The 18,757-nt window shown below is 36.7% G+C and overlaps 1 protein-coding gene across 3 annotated transcripts in view; it reads left to right on the forward strand.

Moving 5' to 3' along the window:
* The first annotated feature begins 1,774 nt into the window (after positions 1 to 1,774).
* The window catches only part of WSCD2 (WSC domain containing 2), a 328,534-nt gene continuing 311,551 nt past the window's right edge, over positions 1,775 to 18,757 (forward strand). The window contains exon 1 of one of the 3 annotated variants that reach the window (XM_075178503.1): positions 1,775 to 2,277. The gene's annotated coding sequence lies outside the window, so the exon portion shown is untranslated. The remainder of the gene's footprint in view (positions 2,278 to 18,757) is intronic. The other 2 variants (XM_075178504.1, XM_075178505.1) reach the window with 2 other exon arrangements.

Raw genomic sequence — 18,757 nt, forward strand, 5'->3', positions numbered from 1 at the left:
CCATGGCCAGTCAGCACAGATAAAACTGTAGAAGCAATATAAATCAGTTTGGATTACCCATTTATAATTTTTACAGGTATTGATAAGGTGTTAAATTAGGTGCTCCCATTCTTTGAGCTTAGCTCCATTTTAATTATGTTCTATGAATTTGGAAAAAAGATAAGTTTTGAATATCTGTTAATTTTATAAACATACATATGGCATATTTATTTTATTTATTTATTTTTTATTTCAACAAATGCAGTGATACTTCAAGCAAATATATCAAAGTATGTATTAGCTGGTTGTAACGCATTTGATGAATTAACCAAAATAAGTTGTATTGACAGCAAAAACTGGAGGACCATTCACACCTTCTTAAATATGCCCTTATGTTTTATTTGCTGTTTTTCCATGTAGCTACATTAATAAACAAAGCAATTATACACTGTTGTATACCATTGGGGATGAGAAATATCATTGTACCTGCTAAAACATTAACTAAACTATTACATATCCTTTATGTCTTTTAAATCTTAAAGAGATCTTGGAATACTATTCACTGTGTTGCACTATAAAGGTGGAATAGGTTCAGGTTTATTTACAATACAGGGGCCTAGTGGTTAGCACTTCTGCCTCACAGCACTGGGGTCAAGAGTTCGATTCCCAAACATGGCCTTATCTGTGCGGAATTTGTATGTTCTCCCTGTGTTTGCGTGGGTTTCCTCCGGGTGCTCCGGTTTCCTCCCACACTCCAAAAACATACAGTTAGGTTATTTGGCTGCTATCAAAATGGACCCTAGTCTCTTCCTCGCTGTCTGTCTGCCTGTGTGTGTGTCTATATTAGGGAATTTAGACTGTAAGCTCCAATGAGGCAGGGACTGATGTGAACGAGTTCTCTGTACAGTGCTGCAGAATTGGTGGCGCTATATAAATAAATGGTGATGATGATGATGATGATGATTAATACGAGTCAGTAAGGTGTTCCTTAACTACATAAAGGTCTCTCTGCTGACTTGAAAAATCCATGTAGATTACAGAAGTGGATATTTATTCAGTACACTACTGCAAGGAATGCTAGTGTGATGACATCACTAAACAGTATTTACAGAGATATTATTTTACAGGTATTTATTGTAGTACAATATAGTATAGGCTGATACCTGCTAATAAAAAAAATCCACTTGCACCGAATCCTATTGTAAACAGAGTTTTTTTGTCTGGGTGGATATCACTTTGACACAAAAAAATTGTGTTGCTGCTTCAGTATCTTACATAAGACACAGAGACACAGTACTCAATAGTAATAGAACTTGGAGCACAGCAACAATTTCATCAGCAGTAAAACTTATTGGAGGCAGTTACAATACCAAGATCTGCCAACAATTTAATGTAGCTGTTTCTGTTAAAATTCTGCCAAAACACTATTGTACTATATAGAGATCCAAAACTACAAACAAGACTACAAAAAAACGAAATATATGGATCTACCTGCACAGACACTTGCATGTAGAATGCAGAATATATTTTGGGTAAAAATACAATAGATTGCTTATTCCAGTCTCCAGATTTCTTTTTATATTACATTGTATATTTATGTGATATGTGTTGTAATGTATATTGTGTTTTCCTAGCATGTATTAAATGGAATTGTACTCAGAATGTAAATGTACATAATAATATTATGTACAGAAAGAGAACCACGGACAGTGATAGCATTCTCTCCAGCACAAATGGCAATTAAGGAGTTAAGCAGTAGGCAGTGCTGTGGGCCTTTGAATATAGTGCAGCTGAGTGGAGCTGCAGCAAGGAGAGATCTGGATAGAGATGTTAACTAAAGGAGATCAGAGAGCCTTACAGCACTGCAAGAGCACATCACTGGCTACTATTTCAGAGACTGAGGGAGACCTCTAACATATCCACCTATGGATGTTGTCAGATGAGGTGAATCCCCTTTTCAGCAATGCAGAGTGTTAACAATGTCCAGGACAGCTATTCCCTGAAACCCAAACCTGGTGATTTCTAGGAGAGGTTTCTGCAGACTTGCTGCTTTCATATCCTCCTGTGAGCTTAGACTTACTCTGAAACACAAACTGCTGAAGCTGCTGTATATTCCTCGTCTTACCCCAGAACAAGATATGAATAAGCGAGAGCCGTGCATTGGAAAGCCCTTGACATATACCTCTAGTATAATGCAGCAATTCACAGGCTAAAGGTCGGGGATGCCTCTGGAGCTGGGAGCAAGAAACTGCTAGTTGGGAAGCAGCCTGTGTGGAGTTGGGCAAGAAACCCTTGCAGGTAAGGGTAGATAATGTTACTTTACATGCTGTGCTAATTAAAGCTGTTTAATGATTCATCAACATATTGTGGAAATCAATAAGCTGAAAGATGGTTATCAATGTCAAGTTTAAGCTAAAATACATTACAGGGAACTCTGGTAATTAAGCTTACTGGGTAAACTTTGTCACCCATATAATTAAATGTATAGCGGAATATCAGCATTGTTCTTTTATAGAATAGATTCTCGTAGTATGTGTTATTTTGATTCTCTAGTGTATAGATGGTGAAAATGATCCTCTGTAGTTTTCATTCACTGCTATAAGACTGTTATATTAATATATAGATCTAAAGAATGCTAGGATTTACAATCGCTTGAGTTCGGTACCTGTCAGTGGATGTGATGCTGTAACATGGTTTACAACTTAAAGTAGATATATGAGTATCAGACTGTTTGTTATAAGTATTGATATGACGGGAGAAATTAAACTGGATATTGTATTGTCCATGTAGGGATATGCTGAAAGGGTCATTAGATGTATACACAAAATTATTAACGGAAGTATATGAGATGAACTATTTTTAATGGCTTTAGATTGGGGCAGACACGTTTCAGGCTAGTTAGCTTCATGGCAACTGAACAGTGTCACAGATTGAGGCAGATGGCTGAACGACAGGTGAGCAAGGCAAGTGCTGCGACCAGTTAAATCCTTACAACCAAGAGTTTGTCTTCTACACTTCAGCATGCATCAGTGTGCAGATTGCTACTTAAAGCACCATTGCTTTTCAGAAACCTGTACTCCCTGCTTCTAGCTGATTCTTGCAAGAAAATGTCGGTTTTAACAAGGAGAGTTTTTTATGTATTCATGCAGCCTGAAAATTTCATTTCAAGTGACAAATCTTTTGCATTCACGGAACGGTAGTGATCTAAGATCCATGATTAACTGAGCATGTAGGAATTATCTGACTTTAAGGATGATTTTAAATACAAAAATAATAACCTAATGCAGTATATTTATAGTCTAGTTGGTTTTTTTTGTTTTTTTTGCATTTAATAAATGAAATAAAATGGCATCTCAAAGCCTTTCATGTAATGATCTACTCTAGTTTACCTAGGAATCACAGTATAATTCAGAATGTAGAACTCTATTGTAATTCTAACTGTGCAATTCTATGCACAGTTAGAATTCAGAAGAAACAACTGCCAGAATGAACTGCTGCTTTAGCGTCTGCCGTGTAACTGATAATATAGCTAAATACGAATATGTAGATTATGAATCCTTGATACACCCTAGTCCACAAGTATTGGATTCTTCACCGCCCTGATTAGTCACCACTTGTATAGTAACTGTTTCCGAAGAACTCCCTGTATGCTGTATGCTTTTTCCAATGATAATTAGTGTCGGTGACAACCTCCACCCTGTAACAAAACTTCACCACGGACTCACTACTCTGTCAGATAGGGTGTCACATCTTTGCTTAACCACAACCAGCAAGAGTTGAGTAGCTGAATTGATGGCTTATCTGACAACGAAAGGGTTACAGTGCCAAATTCCACAAATTTGAGCTGCTGCGGTGGTCAGACACTAAGTGGATTATTGGCATAATATGACATGGATTACGGGTTATATACCATAATATGACAGGGTTTAGCTAGTGGTGCATGCTCATCAATAATGTCTGTCACTTTGAGATTTTTACTCCCTCATTATGTATGGAAGTAAGTCTATCCTGGCAGAGTTAATCTTTATCTGCTGTTGTATAAGATGATCCGTGACATAAAGTACTGCTGTGTGTCTATGCACATCAATAAATTAAAATATATTTTCAGTTGTCTTTTTTTTAATGCAAACAATGTAGCCCATTGTCTGGAAGCACAAACTATAGTTTAATATTTTTCTTTTGTCAGGGAAATGGTTAAAAGAACGGTACAGATTGTTATTTCTCTATTTCTACTTCTGCAGCTTTTTCAAGGTTTGTCATTAATCACTGCACTGATTGGATAGGACCATTATCATCACAGATCAAACCCAAATCATTAAAATACTCTGGTTACTGACAGCTGTCACACTGTCATATTAATAGAGCTTTTCTCTTCATTCATTACCTTTCAGCATTACTTAATCTCATGATACTAAAACAGAACAAGCTAGACAATACAGCAGCTATTACTAGACCTCTATACTGTCTATAGGTGAACCACTTCTGGAAACTGTAATGTAGATTTTGCAGGTTAAGCTAACTTTTGCAGAATCCAGTTTCCAGTCATCCTTACTGCATTAATTATTGAGGGTACTGACCAATGGATCTGACACACATAGAATTTCCTTTATTTATTCCACTGGTTTTATTAGACTCTGGATGTCTGCATTTCTAAGTCAAACAAATTTCACTCTATGTTGTTAAACCCATTTTGGCCAATGTGCCAGCTCAGCTAAATTTTACACAGCGTCTAATGCATGAATACCATTTGCTGTTAGTAGTAGCTGTGATTAAACAGCATGTTGTGTTTGTTTACAGTTGGCTTTGATTGTAAGGTATTGTGGTGCTCAACTGACCTTTTTTGTGCTGAAATTCTCTGAATGTGATCTTCTTCAAGATCTTTCATGATTTTTTTTTTTTTTTTTTTTTTACTTTTACCACTTTAGATGAGATCTGCAGATTACTGATTTTTCTCCTTTCTTCAATTTGAAAGGCCTACACATTTCTATGTTCTGCAACTTTCCTTACATTTAATAATCTTGTGAAAGCTGAATTTGTAAACCGTTGCTTCTTGTAAGCCTGCTTTTGTTAACGCTAACTGGCAATGTCAATTTAACCATGGTCAGAGAGCCTTCTTGTTATCCATCCTCGAATACTATTTGTCCATTATTTACACCAATCAGATCACCAGAATTCTCACAGTAGCTCAGCATTTCAGAAAACGAATGTGCTCATCTGTGGTCCACTCATGTAAGTGAGTAGGGGCATGGAGATAAGCAGGAAGCCACAGAATAAGTTTGTGAAAGAAGACAGGTCCCTGAACATCAAGGGCATATCAAATTAATATAGGATGAAGGTGGTGACAATTACAGTTCATAATTTCTATGTGTATGTACTGTTGTGTACATGCTTGATGGCTGCACTGTAGAGCAGTATAGTGCAAGGTTCCCTTGACCATTCCATGTTGTTGAATTGTCCGTCACCTTTGGAGGATTGTAAGCTTTAGATTTGTCATTGCAATTTACCAAAAATGGCATGAAGCACCTATGATTTGCCTTTCATGTTCCAAGCCACTGTAGCAAAATGATAAGTGCTCCATGTGACATAATGGGCTTATTCTGCTACCCTGTCTTGCTACTGCCACAAGAATACTTCACTGGCACCTGGAATCGCTTCCTTATGGGTGTTTTGTGTAGCTGTTGTCGCATCTCTTTGCTGGCGACTGTGACACAGGGTGCTAGGTTCAACACAAGACCACCAGGGGATGGATTAGATTGGTGGCTCTTATCTGTACATCACAGGATTTTAGCAGATATAGGTGTCTTCCTAGAATAGCAGGGTACAATGCTAACATCTACAATTGGGATTTAAACACAATTTACATTAATCTGTGATCCCTAAATAATTTAATGGTTCATCATTGAAACAGTTTCCACAGTAAGACTCCCCGATGTGCACTCCATCAAAGTAATGCAGTTGTCAAGGTGATGCCTTCTCCCTTCGTGGACTAATACCAAATACTTCATTGACATGCAATACCCTATGTTACAGCATTACACAAGCATGCTGTGGGCATCCTGCCTCAGCAATGTCAGTGTCTTAATACACTTTCTGCATTTACAATAAAAAATAAAAGTTGAGATATGCCAAAAATATAAATAAATGTATGGATTATTTCTTCTCATTTTCATGTGGGGGAAAATGGTTTCCGCTGCACTACACCTAAATACTAAATTTACACAGTTGATTTTTTTAAACTGTTAGGAGAGTATTTAACTTCAATAGAAATTAATTTGTATCTAGATGTGATATCATTTATGAACTCTTAGGGGTATATTTACTAAACTGCGGGTTTGAAAAAGTGGAGATGTTGCTTATAGCAACCAATCAGATTCTAGCTGTCATTTTGTAGAATGCACTAATTAAATGAAAGATAGTATCTGATTGCTATAGGCAACATCTCCACATTTTCTAACCTGGAGTTTAGTAAATATACCACTTTAGTGTTAAAAAACTCTAGGGGGCAAAAGTATCAAATATCAATTTTTGCAAATCGACGATATCTGGAGACTTTGCATGGTAATTTCTTTAAAGGCAAATTTGCTTTTAAAACCATTGCCACTTTAAATTTACTATGCAAAGTTGCCGGATATCGGGGACTTGCAAAAATTGGTATTTGATACATTTGCCCCCAGGAGTAATTTCAATAGACAAGTACAAGTTCATCCCTTTTTATAAGTTCATGACTATAAAGTGATGGAGAACTGCCCTACACAGCTTCCTAAAACCTTGCCATTTACTTTTTATTATAGTTTTTTATCGCGTTTCTTCTGATGTCATACTTTATCAAAGCTATTGCTTTCATAAAATCTGACACTAAATTTCTCCTAACCGGGAACTGGAGATTAGAACTGGAGTGACTCTGGATTTAATACAACCATCTTTGTCAGAAAGAGACTTCTGAACCTGGGTGTAAAGGTGGCCATTGATGTACACTGAATGTAGTAAATAACACTCAATTGGAACTGAACACCGAAACAGTAGACTTGTTTCCTCTGAAAATACAGTTCACTTGTTTAGAGCTGGGAGCTGTAAAAAGATATGGGAATAAGTTTGTTTCTAGCTCTATTTAATCAGGTACTGGTCAGCGCTCTGCAGAGTGATCAGACTATAATAAAGATATGTCAACAGGACTACTTGGTTTATAAATGGCTTGAGGGTTTATTTATCAAGCTGCGAGTTTCAGTCGGGATTAAAAAGTGGAGATGTTGCCTATAGCAACCATTCAGATTCTAGTTATTTATTTAGTGTATTCTACAAAATGATAGCTAGAATCTGACTGGTTTCTATAGGCAACATCTCCACTTTTCAAACACGCCTGAAATACGCAGCTTGATAAATTTACCCCTTAGACTCTGTGGGAAGGGGGGGGGGGGTTAAATTTATCAAGCTGCTGGTTTGAAAAAGTGGAGATGTTGCCTATAGCAACCAGCCAGATTATGCTAGCTGTCATTTTGTACAATGTACTAAATTATAAATAGATTGGTTGCTATAGGCAACATCTCCACTTTTTCAATCCACCAGGTTGATAAATTTAACCCTGGGAGTGTCCTGTGAGATATATTTAAAATCTAGCAATTTTTTGCTTCCTATATGAACTGTTAACGTAAAACTCTTTGATTGGATTTCATCCCCCATAATTAAAAAAGCTCCATGTATACATGGTTATGAATATTGATATAATATAATAAGTTTTTAAATATTATGCTGTTTTCAATTTTATCTGTGATTTTTTTTAAAAGTGTTAATATCTATTAACAAGCCAATTCTATGTGATATTAATTGTGCCCTATTTCACTGTATTCATTACCATTTGTGTGCTGAACTAATAGTTGCAACTGCAGCAAATAAATTCACCAGGAATTAGTGGCATATCTGTGGCATTATTTGAGTCTTATAAGTGAGTCACTAATTCCATGTGAGCTGGTAAGTCATAAATTTTGGTTTGGCCTGTGATTGAGTATAGATGCTAGGTACATCTTAATATCTGAAAGAAGCAGAAGCAAGAATGTTCAGTAATAAGCACCCTCCATGCAGGTTCACTGACTTTGTATATGTACCATGTAGTGGAAGGATCAGTACTCACCTACTGTCAGTTTCCATGTTCACCTTCTTCTTGCTCCAATCCATGTGGAGTAAAAGAGAACATTTTAAGATGGTTATACCTTTTTCCTTCATATGTTTCACATATTTTAGTATAACATAATTTCATCTATTTGCACATTTCCATTATATCAGTGGTCAACTGAGAACATTTATTCAATGAATTGATCTCTTCCTGAACATGTTGGTACAGTCCTACTATAGCGCATGAGATCCATAAATGTCTTCCTTTGTCACTGACCATCCATTCTTATTTTCCTCTGAGCATATAATTCAAAAAATCTGAATTCAGGTCTGTCTGTCTACCTGTTTATAACTGGACACTATGGGGGTATTCAATTGTTAGCGTTAACGGAAAAAAACGAGCGCTCAAAAAATCTTAGCGTTAATACGGTAATTACTCGCGGAATTTCAGCTCGCCGCTCCGCGAGCTGAAATTCCGCGAGTAAACTACCGTATTAACGCTTTTCTCGCACAATATTACCGTATAAACGGTAATATTTTTTGAGCGCTCGTTTTTTTCCGTTAACGCTAACAATTGAATACCCCCCTATATGTTTTTATTTGTTTCCAGCTGAAACTGATACATTTGAGATGTTTGTATTTCTAACACACGATATGCATTTCAGTCCTGACACCTTTTTGGATTTTTTTTTCTATGCACATAAATACTGACAATGCGCTGAATGGCAGTTATAAGGCCCAACATATTCATCCCCATACCTAGAGAATTATAAAAGTGTATATAAACATTATCATTAATAAGAATATAAATAATCATGTGTGGTCAAGTTAATCTAAATTACTTCTTTTTCTACTTACACACAATGGCCGAAGTGGGCTGGTGTACAGCAGTGGCGGATCCAGGGGGGGGGCGATCGCCCCGATTGCCCCTCTCTAGCAGACACTTGCTGCCGACGGCTGCACAGTATGTGCAGGTCCGTCCAGCCGTGACAGGCAGGGACAGTGTGCTGCCCGGCTGCTCTGACTGTGTTTAAAACACAATCAGAGCAGCCGGGCAGCACACTGTCCCTGCCTGTCACGGCTGGACGGACCTGCACATAGTGTGCAGCCATTGGCAGCCTAAGATGTTAGAAAGGGGCGGGGCCTAAATAGCCCCCCCTAAATCGCCCCGGGTACAGCATTTTTCTAGATCCGCCCCTGGTGTACAGTGGTATGCCATACGCTCACTTGTCCTTCTGCATTCATTGTAAAGCCATCAAATTCTATTCACTGACATTTTCCGGATCAGCACTTCTAAATTTCCACTTCTCACATGTGTATGCAGTGGTCGATCTTCAAATGAACTGTTGGAGATATGAGTTGGTTGGAAAACTCTACTCCAGTGAATTCACACTATTTTAGCCATTTGTAGCTAACACTTCCACAATCCTTACTCTATATTGTGATTTCATTATCTGGCCGACTGGAAGACTGTTAGTCAAAATATTTTGGGCATGCCTATAGTATTTCTATCACTATGGGATCAGTGAACAGAGAAGTCTTAATTCAAAAAAGCTCTTGTTAGAGAGCTTGAAAATACATGTCCTAGTGTTCAGTGGAAAAGAAAGTATCACAAGTGCTATTGTCCAGAGTGTGCTTCTGAATGTTCTTCTTTATATCCATGGCAGTTTTGTAGTTGGCCAAAATATTCTTTAAACTCAGACCCGTTCTCTTTGGTCCGAAAATAAAACTAGTAACTTCTGACTCATTAAAGCTCCAGCTGCGACACTTCAGGAAACATCTGCTTTGGTTCAGGTTATTGTATTGTCTGCTGTATATTTGCAGTATTCTCTAGCAATTTCATTTCAAACACATTTTAACAGATGTAACGCTTAAAGAGCATATTTGTCAAGCGCCGAAGTAAGCAAGGTACATTTTTATATCCACTTCACCAAATATCCATCTTGGCCTTTATATAGAGCTGCAAAAAGTTATTTTCTAAAAACGAAGACAACATAAAACTTGGCAAGTTTAAAAAGAAACGCCAAAATGTAATGGGAAATCAGGTGAAATCTAAATTCTACATGGTTGATTAAAAATAATGAAGCTCTAATAAAGAAGAAACAATAAACATTATAAAAATGTATCACATTTTATTTATATCACCCAATAGATAAAATAAATGTTATTAAAAATAAGTACTTAACAAGATGTTACTACAAGCATTTATGTGTGCGCATCAATATAAACACTAAGGGCCTCAGATGAAATTTACACTTACAGAGTAAGTGTAAGTAAGTGAGTCTAGCAAAGTAAGGGAGTGTTAACACTCTTAGGTGCTATGCCAAGGAGGAAGAGGGCTCTGTTCCTTCCCTGTTTGTTCAACTATGTCGTATAACTGTGCATTTCCTAACACTTTGTGATAAAAACACTTAGGCATACATTTATTAAACCTTGAATAAAGAAAAAAAATGGAGGTGTAGCCCATAGCAACCAATCAGACTCTAGCTAACAATCATCCAGTATATTCTAGAAAATTATTGTCAAAATCTGACTAGTTGCTATGGGCAACACCTCCACTTTTCCTTTCTAGAGGCAAAGAAGAAAGTATAGAAAAGTCTAAACACATATACACTACAACACATCCAACCCCTTAGAGCAGTAGTCGAAGTCAGTTAATATATTGTGGTATGCTAAACCGCCACTTCAGAGCTGCTCAGTTACATTCGTAGAAGTCTGTAATGTCAATTACATCTCAAAAAACTTGACTGTGCATGGGAGTGATATTGCCACAAATACCTTATTATAAGCAACCATTGCTTTTTATTGCTAAGAGTTTATATTTATTTACCTAGATTGCAATATCAATATGAGACCATAGATGTTGTAAGAGGTTTCACCAACACATAAAGGAATAATGTTAATATTTTACCCTCTAAGAAAACTATTTTATATGTTCATTTACTTATAAAGGTAATAAGAATGAAGGGTGTAAATTCAGGGCATCTCAATGTCCATGTGATACATTGTTTCTAATGGCGTAAACAATTCTTCCATTACCTATAAACCTACATAAAACTATGCACCACACACATGTTCACAAGACAATATATCATTAGCAAAGTCATTAGAATACAAATATTCCTGTTCTACATGAGCAGCAATGAGCAAGTGTATCCTTGGAAAAATATCTCTCTGCAGACAATTTGTGTCAGGAACAGATCTATCACACATCGAGGAAAAAATCAATTCAGGAAATAAATGAAAATCTGCACACTGGAAATAGAAGGACAGAATGCATACAGATAATTTAAGCTGTCCAGACACAGAATATATTCAGCAATGAAAAAGTACAGCTGGGAGGCTGCATACAGCATATGGTAGAGTAAGTTTGCAAAGACCAATCTTAAAGTTCAATAATACACGGTATGTGTAGGTAGGAGCTATAGAATAGTGCTCGACTACATAAGAATATAATCAGTATTTTAGATATCAATAGCTATATGCCCAGCATGAATATCGTTGCACTTCTGCACATAAAAGGATGCAACTGATTTTGTACAAGCCAAATGTGCCTTTCATTTTGAACATCAGATTTCTTTATAATTGTCCCTGTGTTTACCTAGGAGCAGAAAAGTAAATCTAACAAAAACATTAGAGGGTTGGATAGCCCTAAATACCCCAGTGTTAGGCTAGGTACACATTGAGCTTTTTCATCCAATCATCGCGCAAAACATCCGACATGCGTTCGGTCGGAAGTTGGGTTATTGTGTATACTACACGATGGTCGAAAGTCTCTCCAAAGTGCAGATTGTCGTTTCATTTGGTTGGTCGTACTGTTTAATAATTTTGCTCCAATCCCCTTACAATGAAATGTGTATAAATTTCTGATCCACGACCAAATGTTGATAGTTCCTCGAGCTGCGACTCCTTTGGGGGCATGTGTATGAAAATCGCTGATGCCTGTACGTCTCCCACGTAGTGCTGTGTTTCCATATCAGTTGATTGGTAATTAGGTGCTTCTAATGGTAAAGCAATAGTAGCCGTCTACTGCATTAATGTGTATAGCAGGTCTGCTTGTTTAATTATACACCTTTGTCAGTACAGTCTACAAGAAAAGCATAGCTTTATTTTTTATATATGTGTATTGCATATATTTGCCTCTATAATTATGCCCCTTTACTGTCCATAATAGTCAAAGAATTTGCTGCTGTGCGGTTGTGAATGAACGTGCACAGTAGACAAGTATGTGTTAGAGAATGAGTGAAGAAGACGTGATTCCTTCTCCTTTTAAGAGTTATTGGGTGGTTCTTAATGAACATGCTCGGCCCATTATTTACATTTCTTGTCGATATCGCTAAAGGGACCACATATGTCATTTTGGTGTGTATGAAAACCAAATCTTTTAACACAACAATATCGCTGTTAAAAGTCGCTGCCCAGCTGTTCGGTCTTTCATTAATCGCTTAAAACGTGTCTAGTGTGTGCGCATGATTCACCCGAGTGATCGGACCTTCAGTTGTTAATAAAATTGCTGTAGATAACAGGTTGGAAAATTCTTTGGAGTGTACTAAGCCTTACGTCCAAATGTTTCCCTAATGTCTCTTATTAAATAATTTTATTTTGAAGCAAGAAGAGTAATTCATCTGAACACCTGAGGGGTTTACATTACACTTTCTAGGGAACATGGGATGACAACTTATACTGTGGCCAAGTGAGTATCTCTATAGCACTCTAGTAGCTGCCTCAGAAAATAGAATGTGTAACAATTGCTTCTTGTGTTGTTTGAAGACACGAAAAAAATCTGTTTGTAAGGATTAAAAAAAAGTCAACTAAATCTTCTGCTTCATTTGTCAGGATCTCAGCTCTGATTCGCCCCTTCCAATTCCTATCTGCCGTTTACAATCTCTGTGGGAGCAGCAGACAGCCCAATACATTGAGTGGCAGCTATGAAGGGTGCTTAAAAGTGAAAATTGTGTTCATTTGTGTGTCTGCTTATAAAGCAGGTATAGCTTAGATTAAAAAATAATAGCAACTAGGTTCAAGCCCTTGGTACTGCACAAATTACGCAGGTTTTGCTAAGAGCACATCTAGAGAGAGTGCTGTGTCCTGCTTTACTTTTTCTGTCTGTCTAATGATTACAGCAGTGATGGCAGTGATATGACTGGTGGTCATAGAAGTGCCTGTTTTGGAATTTTCCTGTGGATTTATCACAAATATTAAATGACTTATAGTTTGTACTTCTCAATTGTCATCAGCTTCATTACCACCTGCAAGGACAACAATGGTAGATGTAAAATGTACACGTTTATTTGTATTTTTGGAACTGCCAGGTGGTTTGTCAAATTAGATGTTTCTCCCAAAGGGGATTATGAAGCCTTTCCATATGTTGCATCTGGGCTGAAATTGTGAGCTTTGTTTCATGGTGACCTTGAGTGATCCATTCCGTACATGCTAAACACTTAAACACTGCAATTTTATCCATGTAACTGTGAAACAAAAAATCCGCAATGACGACAATTTTTGTCTTGCAATGGCAACTTGCCTTACATAATCTATGGCTTTTATTTCTTGACTTAGGAACTCGTGGAACAAGCAGCTTTGGCACTGTTTGGTATTTTGTTATTGATTTCACATAACCGGTGATAAATTACAATTTACTTCAATATATTTATTTTTTTTGAGCAATAAGATGGTAGAAGTTGTGCTTCACAGATGCGGTGTTGGGGCAGGAATTTCCTTTTACGTATGCATCAAGTTGTTTGACTGTTTCCTCTTCACTATCATTGTTTGAAAGTTAAATGTAATTTAATTTTTTTAGAAAAGGATCAATCTTTTGGAATGGCAAGTATTTTTATGTCCATATCATGGAATGCTTTGACAAGATCTTAAAAGACCTGTACATAAACATAATGTCTTCAAACATCAGTGAACTAAAGTGTTGATATTAGGAGAAATGGTCTAAAATTTTCAAATACAATATAAAAAACTTGCTGAATACAATTACTTCAAGTTATTGCTGCTAAATGTGGTTCTACGTGTTATAGAATCATGGGGTGTAATAACTTTTCACACATGGTTTTTTCATGAAGAATCAGTTTTTCTTGGCTAAATGGTGGCATAATAAATGTTATTACAAGAGATGAGATATAGCTTATCTAATTTTTAGGCCTTGGTGAGGACTAGATTATTGTTGATTTGAAAGAGAAGTGTTCTTTGTTTTTTACATGAACCTGCAAAGACATATTGATTTCCATTGCCTTCCATTAAATTTTTTTCCTATTCAAAAAAAGTTGGATGCAATTTTTTTTTTTTTTTTTTTTATTTGCTTCACTGCCACTTGCACTAGCATTGCTTTTTTTTTCTTTTACAATGTAATTGTGATGCAATGTGTGGTTTTCTGAGCACATTTGCCCTACCGGGGTTAGGCTTGTTGCTTTAACTTTCCATCTTCATCCCTCTTCATTGCAGTACTATTGTTTCATGTTGCTAATCTTCAACCTGCTGGAAATAGTTATTGGCACTTAATTGTATTTTCATGTGTGGTTTTTCATCACTGCTAGGATCTGACATATTGTCCTCAAGGTCCACAAAGGTGTGATTAAATAAAGAATGCTCGGTGTTCTCTATTTGATCAAGAGGATGATGGAGATTATCATTTGAACTGCCAGCATGGGTTAGGTATTCCATGATTTAAAGTGGTTGACTCATAGCCATAAAACTGGTTCAGCTGTAATTTTGTTTTCTTAAAGCTAATTACAATTCTCTATAAGGAAACATACAATTTATCTTGATGTGATTTTTGTATATATGTTAAATATGTATTGTATAATATCAGTTTTCAAAGATGAATGTGGCACAGAATAAATACAAATAAGGAGTTAACATGAACATTGCCTCAAGAGTGTCTGTAGCCACTAATGGAGGGGAAAAATATTATTGAAAACCACTTTACAGTGCTCAGTATTTTTTAAGAAGAAAGTGAATTGAAACTTATAAATATTGGTACATTTAATAATCATAACATAATATGGCTAAAAATCATATATAAAATTAATTCAATACACAGTATATGAGGTTGAAGAATTGCAATCCCAAGCTATGTATAATATCCCATTACAATTACTTAACCTATTTCAGGGATACGTTTCATTGCGTTAAAATACAGTACCGCTATATTCTTTTTAATACGCTGTTTAGAATGACAGATGATTGTTTCTGAATACTGGGTATACTGGGATGCATCCTCTTAGAGGATTATAATTAAAACTTTTTTGGGCTTATTTTCTGTTAGTGAATACATTTTGTACATGATTTTTAAGTTCTGATTTATTATTAATAAATGCACTGATTTCTAAGCATCTTCCGGAATGCTTTTATCACTAAAATCATTTGAGCACTGGAGAGTGGTTTGTTCCATAAATTCTGTTTTTAAAGATTTCCCCTCAGTTTTCACTTGAGTAAAAAGTTGTATTCTCTAATTATCTAATTATCTTCACTCTATGTATATAATTGCTAATTTTTAAATTTTGTTTCACTCTGTACTAGTTATCTTCAGATTCAAGCAGTTTTATTTAAAATATATCCCAGTTGTAGAAGGATTATGGCTCTTATACTTTCACTTCCTGATATATCTGTTTTCATGTGACAATAAAAAATAATTACTTAATGTAGGTGTCACAGCACTCACATGAGCTTGCTTGATGCCTGTGTCACAAAGGGTTAATCATGACAAACCCAACTGGTCTGACTAAAAATGATGATGTTTTTAATTTTTTATTTATATAGTGCTGCCATATTATGCAGCGCTTTACAGAGATTATTTGTCATTCACATCAGTTCCTGCCCCATTGGAGCTTACAGTCTAAATTCCCTAACACTAGAGATGCTCACTGACCCCCGTGAAGTGGTTTTGGTTTTGGATCTGGATTAGCTTTGTGTTTTGGCAAAACCACCCTGGTGCGTTTTGGTTTTCGATCTGTTTTTTTTTTTTTTTTTTTTACAAAAATATGCTAAAAACACATAATTTTGCACTTTTGATCCTACATTATTATTAACCTCAATAACACTAATTTCAAGTCATTTGCAGTCAATTTTGACCACCTCACAGGTCACAATATTATTTTCAAACACTTTCAAACAAAGACTGCAGCAGTTCTTGCCAGTGATAAGGAAAAGGCCATTGTCATGCCTGGGTATAAGACCAAAATCCACCTCTTATGTGTGCAATTATTTTTACACAAATCCTGACAACAGTTGTCTAGCCATTTGTAGCGTTTGTAAAGCCACACATGGTTAAGGACCTTAACCATCTAGGATCCTTATTCATGTTACGGCATTTGTAGCGAGTTCATGGAAATCTGTTGGGAAAATCAGAAACGTATATTAAAAAAATAACAAGCAGTCCAGTATCGGCTAGCTCCCTTCTCTCATCTAGATCACAGCACCTGCAATCTACATCATCATCATCATCATCATCATCCATCATCATCCATCATCATCATCATCCATCATCCATCATCATCCATCATCCATCATCCATCATCCATCATCCATCATCCATCATCCATCATCCATCATCCATCATCCATCATCCATCATCGCCTCACAAGTGATCGGAGTTATTCCTGCTTCCAAGTTGCTAAGGTTAGATGACTCCTCCATTAACCATGATTCCTTTGAAGAATTATTGAGCGTTAGTCCCGCTGCTGCTGCTGGGGGTGGATCTTCAACCCAGAAGAAGACTATTCTTAGTTTACAACAATTGACTGTTAAACAATCCTTTGCTAGAGGAAGAAAGTAAGAAAGCTGTCACCCAGTCGCAAAGCGGATCACAGACGCCATGGGGACTATGCTAGTATTAGATCTGCGTCCAATATCCACTATTAATGCAGCTGGTGTTAGACAATTACTTAAAGTCTTGTGTTCCCGTTACCAAATTCCATCACCACACCATTTTTTACTAGAAAAGCTATTCCTCCCCTCTACCAGAAGGTTCATAAAAATGTTATTATTGTATCATCTGCTTCACTAAGAGGCATAATACTGTTATTATATATATATATTATTATTTGTGTCAATAGTGTTATCGAGGATAAGGTCACCTCTATAAAAAAAAAGAGATGAGTTTGCAAAGAGCATTTAAAGATTTGAAGGCTGTGGGAAAGTCTGATTGAGCGTGGTAGGGAATTCCATAAGTGCGGAGCAGCACGGGAGAAGTCTTGAAGGTGGGAGTAAGAGGTGGTTATCGGACACAAGACAAGGAGTAGGTAATACTGCTGACAACCTGTTTGAAAAACTAAGGGATGTCATTGCAGCATGGCTTATCCTGCTTTGACTCTCCTGAGGATATGTGATTTCTGATAATGCCACCAATATTGTTAGAGCATTACAGCGGGGGAAATTCCATCACATCACATTTCCTTTTTTGCTCACACAATCAACTTGGTGGTTCAGAACTTTTTAAAAAATTACAATGACATGCAGTATGTGTCCCGAAAAATGTAGGGTCATTTTCGGGATTGTGCAACAGCATGTAGGAGAATGCAACAGCTGCAAGAAGATTAGAAATTGAGGGGGAATGTACTTTAGTCCAGCAATGTAGTCACCTGTGAAGAGAGTGCAGACACGGTTAGCTTGAGTCAAGTGATTGCCTTAATTATACTTTTTAAGAAGCCGCTAGAGAAATTGTAGGAGGAAATTAAACTAAGCAAATCCACTAGATTGTATTGTAGATTAAGTACTTAATTCGCTTTGCCAGGATCAAAGAGCTATCAACGTCTTTTAATGACGTCTCCTCCTTCAGTTTCTCTGGCAAATGCTTCTAGGAAAAATCTTGGCTTTCCCCAGACACCAGTGGTGATGCAGATGAGTCAGCAAAAAATTTGACATTTGGTCTGCTCTACAAGAATTGCCCAAAAATCATAACAGCTCTGTCATAAAATGAACTACAAATTCCATGAGGAAGGCCATTATTGTCAATTACATCAAAGTACACAGACTTCTGTGATGGTGGTTTCCAGCGGGGATGAATTAGTATTGTTTGAGGAACATGTACACAATGATGAGTGTGAATATGATGACAGCTAGATTTCAGCACCTGCAAACTACACTAAGAGAAGGGAGCTACCTGATGCTGGTATGCTTGGTAAGATTTTGGGTAGAATGGTATCTTGGTAATATTATGTTTTTCTACAGTAAACTTTCACCTTTTTTTATAGAGGTTTTTTTTTTCTTTAAAAAGGTACAAGCTTTTTATTTACATTTTTGTTTCCCTGACTTAAAACCACTATGCACTTGAACATAGGCTTTAGCACATGAGGTAGAGGGATTAGTATCAACATGACTGAAACAACAACAATGTCACCACTCCTGTTTCTGTATGAGCTGTAGCACAGTAGAATATCACTGGAGACTTTTAAGAACACTGACAGCCCCATTATTACAATTTCTGTTTCAACACTGAACCCTGAGCTTTGGTGCAGTGAAATGTAACTGCAGATTTAGACCAATACAGCCAGCCCTATCATTTCTATTTCAACAATGACTCTTAGCAATGGAACACTTCTCTTTGTCTGTTACCTATATAACACAGTAGAATATGACTGCAGAATTACACCACACCCTGACAGCACTAGTATTTGTATTTTTCTGCAATGAGAATTAGCAATGGAGCTCTCCTGAATGTCACTGT

The sequence above is a fragment of the Mixophyes fleayi genome, chromosome 1, assembly GCF_038048845.1.
Source record: "Mixophyes fleayi isolate aMixFle1 chromosome 1, aMixFle1.hap1, whole genome shotgun sequence".
In the NCBI taxonomy this organism is placed as follows: Eukaryota; Metazoa; Chordata; class Amphibia; order Anura; family Limnodynastidae; genus Mixophyes; species Mixophyes fleayi.